This window comes from Somniosus microcephalus, chromosome 3 (assembly GCF_052327205.1).
Source record: "Somniosus microcephalus isolate GS21.2 chromosome 3, FLI_Smic_1.0, whole genome shotgun sequence".
In the NCBI taxonomy this organism is placed as follows: domain Eukaryota; kingdom Metazoa; phylum Chordata; class Chondrichthyes; order Squaliformes; family Somniosidae; genus Somniosus; species Somniosus microcephalus.
Genome location: NC_140989.1, coordinates 117,594,110 through 117,609,276, shown reverse-complemented (window position 1 = coordinate 117,609,276; position 15,167 = coordinate 117,594,110). Strand labels below are relative to the sequence as shown.

General features: G+C 48.1%; 1 pseudogene; it reads right to left on the bottom strand.

The window, feature by feature from the left end:
- Window positions 1-10,908: 10,908 nt before the first annotated feature.
- LOC147121299 (uncharacterized) lies at window positions 10,909-12,730 on the bottom strand (annotated as a pseudogene).
- Between the last annotated feature and the right edge of the window lie 2,437 nt (window positions 12,731-15,167).

Genomic DNA, 15,167 nt, shown 5'->3' with positions numbered 1-15,167 from the left:
TGCTACCTTGGTAAAGGAGTTGAAGTCTGCACTTGGAACAGCCACCCAGAGGCTCGTTAAGGGGCTGATTGCCATTTAAAATGCCTGCTAATACTCATTAAAGAGGCTGTACAGCATTTTGGTGGCTAGCACTTGTCGTAACATCCTCTCCTAACAGCGACTAGCTGTTTGGGAGTAAACACAGCATTGATGTCAATTTTAAGTGCTACTTAAAGGGATACTCACTATTTCATGTTCACTTGCTGCTGGAGCTGTGAAGAGGACCTCTGAAGCACATCGGGAGACTTTCTGGGACACTTTGTCAAGACTTCACCAACACTTGAACAACACCTAGAAAGAGTGACTACTGTGCTATTCCACCTTATTGGACACCTTATAGGAGCCACCAGGAAAAAGGGTGGGCTTGGTCATGGGCATCTTGCTAGGGGTCTCCCTTGGTCTGGACGAGGAATTGTAGGCTGACGAGACCAGGCAGAGCAGCACCAGCTGCTGCAGGAGAGAGGGACAGGAGGGTGAGGTAGCGTCCTTCCCCCTGCGGGTACAGGACATCCTCCTATGTTGGACCTCCTCCACCAGGGTCTCCATTGTCGCATCCAAGAACCTGTGCGCCCTCCCCCTCAGTCCCTGAGCCGTCTTGCGATGTGCCGCTGTGTACCAGCCAGTGTACTCCACACCTTCAGTGGAAGTGGGTGCGAGGAGCCCACATATACTGCACCACAAAAATTGCGTCGAATCCGCTCTTGAGTGCTAAACTGCCAGGGCCTAGAAATTGGACATCGACAATGTGGTGTATGTAACCTGTTCCACCTTAAGAGAACTTAAGCCTGTTCCACCTTAAGAGATGTACTACTTTCTCTGGTTGCTGTATACGTAATACCGGTGGTGACCACCGGTATATAAGCACTGTGTAGTAAGATTGTATTTAGTATAGTCCTGACCTCCAACCAGTAAAGACCTGTTGAACTTTAATCTTGAAGTCTGTGTGTTATTAATTACAACTAGAACACACAGACTTTACAGTGGCGACGAGTCAGATTCTTACCCTGCGGCAGTTATATCCACGGCGGCTTCGTCCACAGAACGGACGTCGAAGAGAGGCTTCCACCCTCATCACCCTGCTGGAAGACACGTCGCGCGGCAGACATCGAGAAACCAGAGTGCAGAAGACATCCTGAACTCGAAGCCTTCATCAGCGGCTGTCAGCTATCTTCTTTCTACCTCGGTAGTGGGTAAGCCAGGCAGCGACGCGACCAGAAAGTCGGCCGCGTTGGCTGTACAGACGGGGAGGGAAGACGGAGGAATAAGGGCGGTGAGGTCGATCGTGACCGGAGATAAGGGCCGGGCCGCATTCGGGCCGAAAGGCGCAGCGCGGGGACATCGATCGCGGCTGGTGATAAGGGCCGGGCCGCATTCGGGCTAAAAAGGCGCAGCGTCTGGGGGCAACTGAAGGCGCGACAGCCGCGGTGAAGCGGAGACAGCGTCGGGGGACGGGTGAAGACCGCCAAGCGCGGGAAAACCGCCATTTTGTAGGCGGAGGACGAAGACAAGAGCGCGGAAGCCGCCATCTTGGATAAAAATAAAAATAAATTAAATTGCAACGATGCCTAAACATGGGAACATTAATACCTTTGATAGCGACATCGAAGATTGGGCTATGTATGTAGAACGCATACAAAATTATTGTAAAGCAAATAAAATCCCAGATGAAGAGAAAGCACTAACATTATTAAACTTAATGGGTGCGAAGACATACGGGCAATTGAAACACCTTTTATCACCAGATGAACCGGCGGATAAGACGTTCAAGGAGATTGTTACTGTCCTGAAAAATCACCTAAACCCCACGCCGCTGATGCTAGCGGAACGATTTAAATTTTACAGCAGAAGGCAGCTGAAGGATGGAAGCAATGCTGAATATTTAATGGAATTGCGTAAGCTAGCAAAGTACTGTCAATTTGGAACGACACTGACAGAGGCGCTACGAGATAAATTTGTGTGTGGTTTATTAAAAGAAGATACACAAAAGTGATTGCTCGAGGAGAATGAGCTGACGCTTGAGAAAGCGGTCACTATGGCAGCAGCACACGAAGCCGCAGCGAGAGGCACGGCAGTAATGCAGCAATGGTCACCGGAACTCAGTACAAATAAATTTGGGTTTGAGTACTGTAAAATGTTATCATTGCGGAAAGACAACGCACGATCAGAACCAGTGTTGGTTTAAAAACCAAGAATGCAGAACGTGTGGCAGGCTTGGCCACATAGCTAAAGTATGCCGGTCAGGAAAGAAGACCAGCAACAAAAAGTCACCGCAAGGAAAATACATAAAGGTACGCAAGGTGACAAAGAACAGTTCGACCGAACAGAAGTCAGATTCAGACGCTAGCAGTAATGAACTGGGTAGCTTAAGAGTACACAACGTTGGTAAGGATGCAGATCTCCAGACAATTTGGGTCACCCTTCAGATAGCAGGAGTCCAAGTAAAGATGGAATTGGACACTGGATCGGTATTGACGGTCATGAATAAGAAAGATTACAAAAGGTTATTCCAACATATTCCCCTACGGGATACGGAGATTATATTGAAAACATACACGGGGCAAAGAGTGTACCCCATCGGAAAGATAGAGGTAAAGATGGTCCACAAGGGCGAAGAAAGCCAAGTAATGGACTTATATGTGCTACCTAAAGGAGGTCCACCACTACTGGGATGGGAGTGGATTAGGGAAATGAATATGGACTGGCACTCCTTGAAGGCACTAACGGTAGATTCCGGGGAAACAGATGTCAAACCTAAACGATTGTCCAGAATATTGGATGATGCTAAAGAGGTGTTCCAGCAGGGACTGGGAAAACTGAGAGGAATTACGGCAAACATCAAGATTGATGAACATGCACACCCAAAGTTTTTTAAAGCCAGACCAGTACCCTATGCAATACAACCTACTGTAGAAGCGGAACTGGAAGCGCTAGAATGTTCAGGTGTACTGTCTAAGGTAGATTGGAGTGAGTGGGCTATGCCCATTGTTCCCGTTATGAAACGTCCTTCGAGTAACAAGCCAGGAGAACCAGGGAAGGTTCGCATCTGTGGAGATTTCAAAATCACCGTTAATCCAGTGCTTCACACGGTGCAGTATCCGCTTCCGCGGATTGAGGATATTTTTGCTTCGTTGTCTGGCAGGAAATACTTCACCAAGATAGACCTGGCGCAGGCGTACTTGCAGATGGAGGTTGAAGAAGAGTCACGCCAATACCTCACGATCAACACGCATCGAGGTTTGTACCGGTACAATAGGCTGGTTTTTGGAGTGGCATCGGCTCCAGCAATTTGGCAGAGGGCCATGGAGTAGGTATTACAGGGAATTCCAGGCACACAATGTTACCTGGATGATATTCTGATTACAGGTGATGGTGATGAAGAACACCTTGCAAACTTGGAACTGGTGCTCAACAGACTGAAAGAGTATGGACTTAGAGTTAATCGGCAGAAATGTGAGTTCTTCCAGAAGCGGATCTCGTACTGTGGTCATGTCATTGACCGGGAGGGGCTTCATAAGTCTCCTGACAAGATAGAGGCAGTTGTAAAGGCTCCCGCTCCGGATAATGTCTCTCAGTTGAGGTCGTTTCTAGGATTGATTACCTATTACCATAAATTTCTACCAAATCTATCCACGGTACTGCACCCGCTAAACGCTCTTTTACAGAAGGGGGTACCATGGGAATGGAGCGAAAACTGTAAGAAGGCATTTCGCAAAAGCAAAGAATTGATCACCTCAGAGGAAGTGTTGGCTCACTTCAACCCGACACTGCCTATTCGGTTGGCTTGTGATGCTTCTCCATATGGTATTGGGGCAGTACTCTCACACAAGTTGCCAAATGGCACGGAAAGGCCAGTCGCGTTTGCATCCAGATCATTGACCTCCGCTGAGCGCAACTATGCGCAGATCGATAGGGAGGCTCTCAGCCTTGTATGGGGAGTGAAGAAGTTTAATCATTACCTGCAGGGCCAAAAATTCACACTTCTGACAGACCATCAGCCGTTGGTATCCATTTTTAACCCTAAGAAGGGTGTTTCAGTGATGACAGCACAGCGTCTCCAGAGATGGTCCCTTTTCCTAGGGGCACATCAATATCAAATAGAATTCAAAGGTACGAAGCAGCATGGCAATGCTGATGGGCTGTCGCGCCTGCCACTACCTGAAGAAGAAGAAACGACGAAAGTTGACCCTGTTGAGTTATTTCATTCGACCATCATCGAGTGTTTACCAGTCACCAATGCAAGTATTGAAAGAGAAACTAGGAATGACCCGACACTGTCCAGAGTCTACGAGGTGACAGTGAAAGGATGGCCAACACGTGGTGATCCTCTGTTACCGGCATTCTCGGCAAGGCGAGACCAGCTGTCCGTCTGCCATGGTACTTTGATGTACGGGACAAGAGTGATTATTCCTCCCAAGTTAAGGGAAAGAGTTCTAAAAGAACTGCATGAAGGTCATCTGGGGGGAGTTAAGATGAAAAGTCTTGCTAGGGCTTATGTATGGTGGCCGGGTATTGACCAACAGATAGAGGAGTTGACGAAAAGCTGCGCTGGGTGCCAAAAAGTGCAAAATGCACCTCCGATCGCACCACTACACCCATGGGAATGGCCTTCAGCCCCATGGCAACGCGTACATATTGACTTTGCTGGTCCATTCATGGACTCCATGTTCCTAATTGTGGTGGACGCACATTCCAAATGGCCAGAAGTGATCAAGATGAATACCACTACTTCAGAAAAGACAATTGCGGTGTTAAGAACAATATTCGCAAGGAACGGATTGCCAGAACAGATCTGTTCGGACAACGGACCACAGTTCATGTCAGAAGAATTCCAAAAATTCTTAAAGAAGAATGGGGTGAAACATTATACCTCTGCCCCATATCATCCGGCGACAAACGGGTTGGCCGAGAGATTTGTCCAAACATTCAAAAAGGCAATAAAGGCCATGAACGATGATCAGATTCCGCTACAGCACAAGGTGGACAATTTCCTAATGGCGTATCGAAACGCCGCTCATGCAGTGACTAACCAACGTCCTGCCATGATGTTTTATAACAGGAGGTTGCGGTCCAGGTTGGACTTGTTAAAACCAAATGTGCGGAGGGAAGTGGAAAACAAACAGTTCCGGCATATTAATAACAAGTCCACTCGAAGTTTCGACGTAGGACAACCAGTGTTGGCAAAGGGCTATGGAAACGAAAAATGGCAGTCCGGAACAATTCGGACCAGACAAGGACCTCTGATGTACACAGTAGATATTGGTAACAATGTGATAAGGCGTCATGCGGATCAACTGGTAGAATCAAGAGCAAGGGTCGAACCCATGGTTGCGACAGAGACAACTGTGGAAGACGTTAATGAACCTGAAGCATCTACCTCGGCAGGGACTGTACCTGACGATGACATCCAATACATAGGAAACCAACAAGAAGAGTCACCTCAGCAACAAGAATCAGAGACCACTGAAAGGCGTTATCCAAACCGAATCAGAAGGCCTCCTGAGAGACTGAACCTTTGAACTGTTTATACCTGAAGTTATATATATGTATATATGTTATTATGTTATGTTAAATGGGGATATGACTGTTAAGCTAAAAAGGGAGGATTGTGGTGTATGTAGCCTGTTCCACCTTAAGAGAACTTAAGCCTGTTCCACCTTAAGAGATGTACTACTTTCTCTGGCTGCTGTATACGTAATACCGGTGGTGACCACCGGTATATAAGCACTGTGTAGTAAGATTGTATTTAGTATAGTCCTGACCTCCAACCAGTAAAGACCTGTTGAAATTTAATCTTGTAGTCTGTGTGTTATTAATTACAACTAGAACACACAGACTTTACAGACAACAATCTGCTGGTGTCACTGCGGCCTCTGTGCTGGAGGCTAAAAATAACAGCCTCCTGGTGATGTTATTGGCAGCATCCTACCTGAAGTTCCTGTCCAGTAGCAGCGTTCCAGCTTATTACAGCCGCTGGGAGCGAGGTTGTGGAGTTCGCAATGAATTGTGGGCAATTGAAAGGGCTATGAATTAAAGGGGCAATGCATTCAGAACTAATGGAAATTAAAATGAAGTTAAAAAATGCAGTTTCCAGCCCTTAGTGCCTTTCAAAAAAAAAATTAACATTAAAAAGAAGCCCCAAATAGGAGTACGATAGCTCATTTCCCTTCCAGTTTTGAAAAAGGGTTAGACCCGAAACATCGACTGTAATTTCTCTCCGCGGATGTTGCCTGGCCTGCTGAGTTTTTCCAGCATTTTCTGTTGTTATCCCAAATAGAAGTCTTCAGCACTTAAAGCTGAATTCCCTTCTGAGCCTCAAAAAATGGGAAGAATGATTCAGCACTTACACAAAGGACTCAGCAAGCCAGGGAAGGGGCACCCAGGGTCTCGCACACCGCACTCCAGCTTTGTGCAGGGGGTCAACAATGCAAGACTGGCCCTCTACCCACAGGGGTCAGGAGGCCCTCCAGAAAGAACGGGAATACATGACTGAGGCTGTCACTGCCAGCAGTGTCGCCCCCACCATCTGGCTCCAGTGCCCAAAGAAGCTTCATGACTTCAGACCACTGGTCACGGTCAGTGAATGCATCTTCAAAAGCCGTCTCCTACCAACTGAATTACTAGCCTCACACACTGCTCAATGCACAACTCCCACCCCACCCCAATCACTCACCTACCAACAATCTGTACAAATCACGAGGCACGTCTCACATTCCTAGCCTCACCTCACCCCCTTGGAGGAGACAGCGCTAGCCATTCTTGGCAGGGGCATAGCTGAGCCCTTGGCCAGCGGTGGGGCTGAAAGGATAAAAGATGCTGGTATCCTCATACGATATCCTCCTTCTCACATGCACCTCTTGTTTTCCTGCCTCCCCTCACAACAACTCCACCCTTATGCCTTCCTTAGTTCACACACCCAAGAAATGCAGCCTGTCCAGCCAGTGGGTGACCAAGAAGAGGGAGAGGAGAGTGAAGAAGAAGAAGAAACACCGTCACTCGATTTCACACTCCCAGCCACTAGCTCCTCAAGGTCGACCTGCAAGGTCATTTGCAGTGTCCCCCACTGAAAGTCAGCAGCCTTTCAACCAGCCGTGCCGCAGCCACTGGGGTAGCACTGCATGACATCACCAGGATATGCAAAGGCACATACAAGACAGTCACTAAGGGAATGCATAAGGCTGATGAGTTGATATCTTGATGACATATTGAATGGATAGATGTATAAAGTTGGATTGGAAAGTTTGTTTTGTGGTGGCTTTTATTTCAGCATTTTTTAAAATTCGCTTATGGGATGTGGGCGTCGCTGGCAAGGCCAGCATTTATTGCCCATCCCTAATTGCCCTTGATAAGGTGGTGGTAAGCCGCCTTCTTGAACCGCTGCAGTCCGTGTGGTGAAGGTACTCCCACAGTGCTGTTAAGTAGGGAGTTCCAGGATTTTGACCAAGCGACGATGAAGGATCGGCGATATACTTCTAAGTCAGGATGGTGTGTGACTTGGAGGGGAACTTGGAGGTGGTGGTGTTCCCATGCGCCTGCTGCCCTTGTCCTTCTAGGTGGAAGAGGTTGCGGGTTTGGGAGGTGCTGCCGAAGAAGCCTTGGCGAGTTGCTGCAGTGCATCTTGTAGATGGTACACACTGCAGCTATGGTACACTGGTGGTGGTGGGAGTGAATGTTTAAGGTGCTGGATGGGGTGCCAATGAAATGGACTGCTTTGTCCTGGATGGTGTTGAGCTTCTTGAGTGTTGTTGCAGCTGCACTCATCCAGGCAAGTGGAGAGTATTCCATCACACTCCTGACTTGTGCCTTGTAGATGGTGGAAAGGCTTTGGGGAGTCAGGAAGTGAGACATTCGCCGCTGAAGCCTCTGACCTGCTCTTGTTGTCACAGTATTTATGTGGCTGGTCCAGTTAAGTTTCTGGTCAATGGTGACCCCCCAGGATGTTGATGGTGGGGGATTCCGTGATGGTAAAGCCATTGAATGTCAGGGGGAGGTGGTTTGACTCTCGCTTGTTGGAGATAGTCATTGCCTGGCACGTCGTCCAGGTCTTGTTGCATGCAGGCATGGACTGCTTCATTATCTGAGGAGTTGTGAATGGCGCTGAACACTGTGCAGTCATCAGCAGTCATCAGCATTTCTGACCTTATGTTGGAGGGAAGGTCATTGATGAAGCAGCTGAAGATGGTTGGGCCTAGGACACTGCCCTGAGGAACTCCTGCAGCGATGTCCTGGGGCTGTGATGATTGGCCTTCAATTACCACAACCATCTTCCTTTGTGCTAGGTATGACTCCAGCCAGTGGAGCGTTTTTCCCCCGATTCCCATTGACTTCAGTTTTACTAGGGCTCCTTGATGCCACACTCCGTCAAATCCTCCTTTTTTTAAAAATTTGTTTATGGAATCTGGGCATCGCTGGCAAGGCCAGCATTTATTGCCCATCCCTAGTTGCCCTTGAGAAGGTGGTGGTGAGCCGCCTCCTTGAACCGCTGCAGTCCGTGTGGTGACGGTACTCCCACAGTGCTGTTAGGTAGGGAGTTCCTGGATTTTGACCCAGCGACGATGAAGGATCGGCGATATACTTCTAAGTCAGGGGAACTTGGAGGGGAACTTGGAGGTGGTGATGTTCCCATGTGCTTGCTGCCCTTGTCCTTCTAGGTGGAAGAGGTTGCGGGTTTGGGAGGTGCCGCCAAAGAAGCCTTGGTGAGTTGCTGCAGTGCATCTTGTAGATGGTACACACTGCAGCCACGGTATGCCGGTGGTGGAGGGAGTGGATGTTTAAGGTGGTGGATGGGGTGCCAATCAAGCGGGCTGCTTTTTTCTGGATGGTGTCGAGCTTCTTGAGTGTTGTTGGAGCTGCACTCATCCAGGCAAGTGGAGAGTATTCCATCACACTCCTTACTTGTGCCTTGTAGATGGTGGAAAGTCTTTGGAGTGTCAGGAGGTGAGACACTCGCCGCAGAATACCTAGCCTCTGACCTGCTCTTGTTGCCATAGTATTTATGTGGCTGGTCCAGTTAAGTTTCTGGTTAATGGTGACCTCCAAGATGTTGATAGTGGGGGATTCGGCGATGGTAATGCCATTGAATGTGAGGTGGTTAGACTCTCGCTTGTTGGAGATAGTCATTGCCTGGCACTTCTGTGGCGTGAATGTTACCTGCCACTTAACAGCCCAAGCCTGAATGTTGTCCAGGTCTTGTTGCATGCGGGCATGGACTGCTTCATTATCTGAGGAGTTGTGAATGGCGCTGAATGCTGTGCAGTCATCAGCGAACTTCCCCACTTCTGACCTTATGATGGAGGGAAGGTCATTGATGAAGCAGCTGAAGATGGTTGGGCCTAGGACACTGCTCTGAGGAACTCCTGCAGCGATGTCCTGGGGCTGTGATGATTGACCTCCAACCACCATAACCATCTTCCTTTGTGCTAGGTATGACTCCAGCCAGTGGAGTGTTTTGCCTGATTTCCATTGACTTTAGTTTTACTAGGGCTCCTTGATACCACACTCAGTCAAATGCTGCCCTGATGTCAAGGGCAGTCACTCTCACCTCACCTCTAGAATTCAGCTCTTTTGTTCATGTTTGGACAAAGGCTGTAATGAGGTCTGGAGCTGAGTGGTCCTGGCAGAACCTAAACTGGGCATCAGTGAGCAGGTTATTGGTGAGTAAGTGCTGCTTGATAGCACTGTCGATGACACCTTCCATCACTTTGTTTACCTGGCATGCTTAGGTCCCAGCCCTGAACTCAGCGCTTGGGTCGAAGTTCATCATGGTGACGTTAAGTCGGCGTTGCACACCAACTGACGCCACCACAGCGCCATTTTCAGGGCGATACTACTTACCGGCAGTGCTACCAGGTCCACGAAAATAGAGCACGCCGCGTGACCCGCCACCAGCTGGCGAAAGAGCGGCAACTACCGCTTTCTCCACATTACGCCGTGCTAACGGGTGGCAGTAAGGTAGGGAATTTCTCCCCCCAGGTTATTAGCACTGCACCCATTTAGCACCTGTTTTCATCCTTTGGCCAAAATAACCCCTCCGGGTGCAATCCCAAATGCAGGATTTGAGCACATAATCTAGGCTGACACTGTAGTTCAGTCCTGATGGAGTGCTGCCCTGCAATTTAATGTCTTTCAGATGAGACATGAAATTAAACAACCATATGCCTGTTCAAGTGGGTGTTATTTATAGAGGAGCAAGTTCTCCTGTGGTCCTGGTGCTAGATTAATTCAAAGATCTCCTTATATGACACTGACACTCCAGTGCAGTGCTGAGGGAGTGCTGCACTGTCGGAGGTGCCGTCTTTCAGATGAGACGTTAAACTGAGGCCCCAACTGCTCTCTCCGGTGGACGTAAAAGATCCCATGGCACTATTTCGAAGAAGAGCAGGGGAGTTATCCCCGGTGTCCTGGCCAATATTTACCCCTCAACCAACATAACAAAAACAGGTTATCTGCTCATTACCACATTGCTGTTTGTGGGAGCTTGCTGTACGTAAATTGGCTGCCACGTTTCCCACATTACAACACTGACTACACTCCAAAAGTTCTTAATTGGCTGCAAAGCGCTTTTAGACATCCGGTGGTCATGAAAGGCACTATATAAATGCAAATCTTTCTTTCTTTCTATATGTTTGGCTCTTGGTTGGAACCTTTCATGAAACAATCCACACGTTAGTCCCCGTAAGGTCAGGCTTTATTTTAAAATGTAGATTCTACAGTAATATAATTCATATGCTAAAACAAGTACAAATCATTTACTATATAAGGGATTCTACAAAAGTTATTATTCACTTAGTATAAAATTCGGATAATGAGACAGTATGTATAGTGAAGTTCTTCACTTAACATGGAGTATTCTCAAACTGAACTGGTTGGTAGTTACTCAATCTGGGGGGCACTGGAAGATGTTTCACCTTGACTGTAGCAGTCAGCTTTCTTGCCATCCAAGCACACGTGTGCAGCATGCATATAACGAAAGCCATGCTGCCACATGGGAAGTGATCAAGCAGACGATTGGGGTGCTTAAACAATGCTTCCACTGCCTGGAGGAGCCCTGCAGTACTCGCCAGAGGGCATCTCAAGATTTATCTTGGTCTGCGGCATACTCCACAACCTAGTCATCACCATCAGTATATGGCAAAGTGTTGAGGAGGAGATGGAGGAGGAGGAGGAAGAGGAGAAGGATGAGGAAGAAGTGAAAGAAGAGGAGAAAGAGGAATGAGGAGGCAACCAACACAGCCCCTTTCTGGCCAGACTGTCCATGATCGATTCATCTGACTGTGGTACCAGTGAACACAACCCCAATTCCCCATTCAACAAAAGTCCCACACCTTAGCTTTCCTCTGTTACTGACCATCACAGCGTCCTCTTGGCCACTATGCTACAATAAAAGCCACTGCAAAACAAACATTCCAAAGCAACTTTATAAATCAAACCATCTAATATTACATACCAAAGTCAACTAATCACCCTTGTGGATTCCCTTAGTGCCTGTCTTCCGTGTGCCTTTGCCTGTCCTAGTGCTCCTATGCACTGCTACCCCAGTGGCTGCAGCATGGTGGAAAGCTGCTGACTTTCAGTGGGGGAGACTGCAGATGGCCTTGCAGGATGACTTCGAGCAGCTCTGGGTCTAGAAGGCCCGGCTTCGGACTGCACCACCTCGGCATGTACAACTGCAGTCTGTGCTGGCTGGCTGACAGGCAAAAGCAAGGGCACTGGCGGAATGGCAGTGGTGGGAGCATGAAAGCTGTCATCCTGAGAGAGGACAGCAGGTTCGTGCTCCATGGAGCCACTACCAATCCCCCAGCGCGGCGCCTCAGCAATCCAAATACTCTGTTGGAGGATAGATTGCTGGACTGCCGTGAAACCTGCAAGCCCCTTTCAACACTGATATCCGCAGCCATGATGGCAGCAGTCTGAGCTTGCGTGGCAGAAGTTAGAGCTTCCACTGCAGCACTCAGACATTGGGTGACTTCTACTTGTGCTTCAGTGAAAGCTGAGACATCGGACATCAGAAGCTGGAGTTACCCATCACTTTCATGCTGGGAACGATGGGCCCCAAGCTCTGCACAAAGCCCTGTGCAAGGTTGGTGTTGGACTCCTCCATGCTCCTTGACATTGCACTCAGGATATCTGGCAAGCCTGCCAATGCACCAAGCATTTCATTGAGCATCAACCTTCTTCTGTAGGCACTGCCCTCAAAGTCCTCATCTGGGTCCTGTGCAGCAGCACATGTGTGCAATCTCGCCCTCCAGGGAGCTGGCACCTACACTACCCTTTCCCCCTGCCCTGGCTGCAGACCACTCGTGGCAGGTGTCTCACCACGTGCAGATCCCGTGTCGAACCTGTCCTCTAAAGTATGTGGAGTGTCAGTATCTGAGCTGGTGGCTGCGAGTGCGACATCTTCAGAATCACTTCCTGCTCCTCCACTACTGCCTGGCCAGGTTTCAGTTCTTGGCTATCTGAAAGGAGAAAGGCACAAGGGTAGGGTTGTGGTGAGGGGAGGCGGGGAAAGCAAAAGGTGCACGCTTACACCATCTGCAGCTTGTAAATCAGCAGAGATTGTGGGATGAGGGGCAAGTGGGATGTGAGCAGGAGGATTAGGTATGAGTCTACCGTCATCTTGGATTGTTTCAGCCCCGCTGCTGGCCACGGACTCAGCGATGGCCACTCCAATTATAACCAACACCATCTCCTCCATGGGGGTTAGGTCCTGCAGGTGCGCCTGTCTCCCTGCGGGGAGCCCCTGCTGCCTCCGGTTGTGAGACACCTTGTCCTGCAAGAGAGAGTAAAGTGTGTCACTGAGTGTGGTACAATGTGTTTGGGTGATGTGGCTGTTATAGTTGAATAGCTGGCAGTGTGTGCAAGCTGTGAGATGTGGGTGTGAGGTTTGCAGCAGTGCTAAGTGCGTGAGGGTTAGGTGATTGTGAGGTATGAGTCGTGATTGATAGAGATTGTTGGTAGGTGAGTGATGAGGGTGTGGTGAATTGAGCAGTGTGTGAACTTCGTGGTACAATTGTAAGGATATGGCATTTGAAGATGAATTAACTGACCTTGGCCAGGTTGTGTGAGATAGTTAAACTTCTTGCGGCACTGCATCCAGATCCTCGGGGCTGCACTGCTGGCATTGACCACGATGGCCATCTGCTCCCACTACCTTTTCAGAGTTTGTCTGGAGGGCCTCCTGGCCCCCTGTGGATAGAGGACCTTTCTCCTCCTGTCCACCTCCTGCACCAAAGCCTCCAGTGCTGCATCAGAGAATCTTGGAGCTTGCTCTCTGCCCTATTGCACCATTACTTTATTTTGTTCCTGCTCAGACTCTGTTCCCCAGCCAGTTGAATCACCTGCTGCATCCAGAATGCAACTCCCCTTTAAGAGGTGCAGTCTGCCTTTAAGTTGTGCAGGCTAGCTTTAAGTTGTGCTAGCCTCACACGAACTTGGGTGCCCTGCTGAGGCGTGCAGCCACTCAGCAGCGCGTCCAATGCTGGGCTGCATGCCGCAATCATTATAATTAACAGGCAGTATGAATTTTACGTGCTGCCTGCATTACTTTGAACGGGCGTGCTCATTTTTGGGGTAATCAAAATGTTAGTCCTGTGTCTGTGTCTTTGTTCAAATCAATAATATTTAGCGTTTGAAATTTATAGAAGAAATATACTTGTGGCACAGTATGCCGGTTCATGTTGGTTCATGCACGTGGCTTCCCCATATAGCAGGTTACTAGCTTTGATTGTGTCCAGCATTCCTCCAATTCACTCCGGAAGGGAATATCCTGGGCCCTGGCTTTAAACAGGATTGGTATTGAGCTGGGAGCGGCTATATTTGCCTTTCCTCTAGTGTGAATTGGTGCAGGAATGACACAAACGTGAGGGAGATTCCTGTGTAACTGCAATATTTGCAAAAGGAAAAGTTTGTGGGATAGGGTATGAGTATATTCACAGGAATTTAAAATGTTCCTGTGCACTTTGCTCCTTAATGTGTATAAGGTGCAAACTAGCAAAAGCCAAAATTAGGACTGCTGTCAAGAAGGTCTTCAACCAAGAGTGATCAACACTTGAAACGGATTTCCTGATAGAGTAATGGAGGAGAAAACCCTGCAATCATTTAATGAGCGGGAGGGAGCGAAGGGGGACTGTATGAGGTAACCATGGATGCATAAGCTAAGATGAAACTTCATAACTCAGAGGGTGGTTAGAATGTGGGATCCGCTACCACATGAAAGGTTGAGGTGAATAGCATAGATGCATTTAAGGGAAAGCTGGATAAACACATGAGAGAAAGAAAGGAGTAGAAGGTTGTGCTGACAGGGTTAGATGAAGGGGGGTAGGAGGAGGCTCGTGTGGAGCAGAAACACCGGCATGGACGAGTTGGGCCAAATGGCCTGTTTCTGTGCTGTACATTCTATGTAATGAGTCTTCATCCTTTATGTCTGCCATGTAATCAATACTTCATCAGGCATGGAGATTTTACCCCCTGATTTCTATTTAGATGATCTAAATGAAGCTTCAAAATCATTTCTTCTCCTATTGCGCACTGGACCCCAGCCCACTGTTTACCCTGCTAGATCCAGGACACATTATGTGCGGAAAAAAAAAGTCATCAAAAACAGATAAACGTTTGCTGTTTGTGGAACCTTGCTGTGCACAAAAGGCTGATGCATTTGCCTACGAAATGACAGTTGTGGTGTATGTAACTTGTTCCACCTTAAGAGAACTTAAACCTGTTCCACCTTAAGAGATGTACTACTTTCTCTGGCTGCTGTATACGGTAATACCGGTGGTGACCACACCGGGATATAAGTGCTGTGTAGTAATTTGCTGGGTAGTACAGCCCTAACCTCCGAATAGTAAAGACCTATTGAAAAGTTATTCTTGTAGTCTGTGTCAGTAATTGACCTTAAATATAACTGGAACACACAGATTTAACAACAGTGACTACATTTCAAAAGTAATTCATTGGCTGTGAAGCTCTGGGGCACCCTGAGGTTGTGAAAAGCACTATATAAATGCAAGTTCTGTTTTTTTTCTAACTGACTTTGAAATCCTATATATAATAGCTTGGACAGGAAATTGTACATGACAGTGTACAAGCCTTAAAGCCTTATTAAGTTTTATGAATCTACACACTTGGAAGGTGTG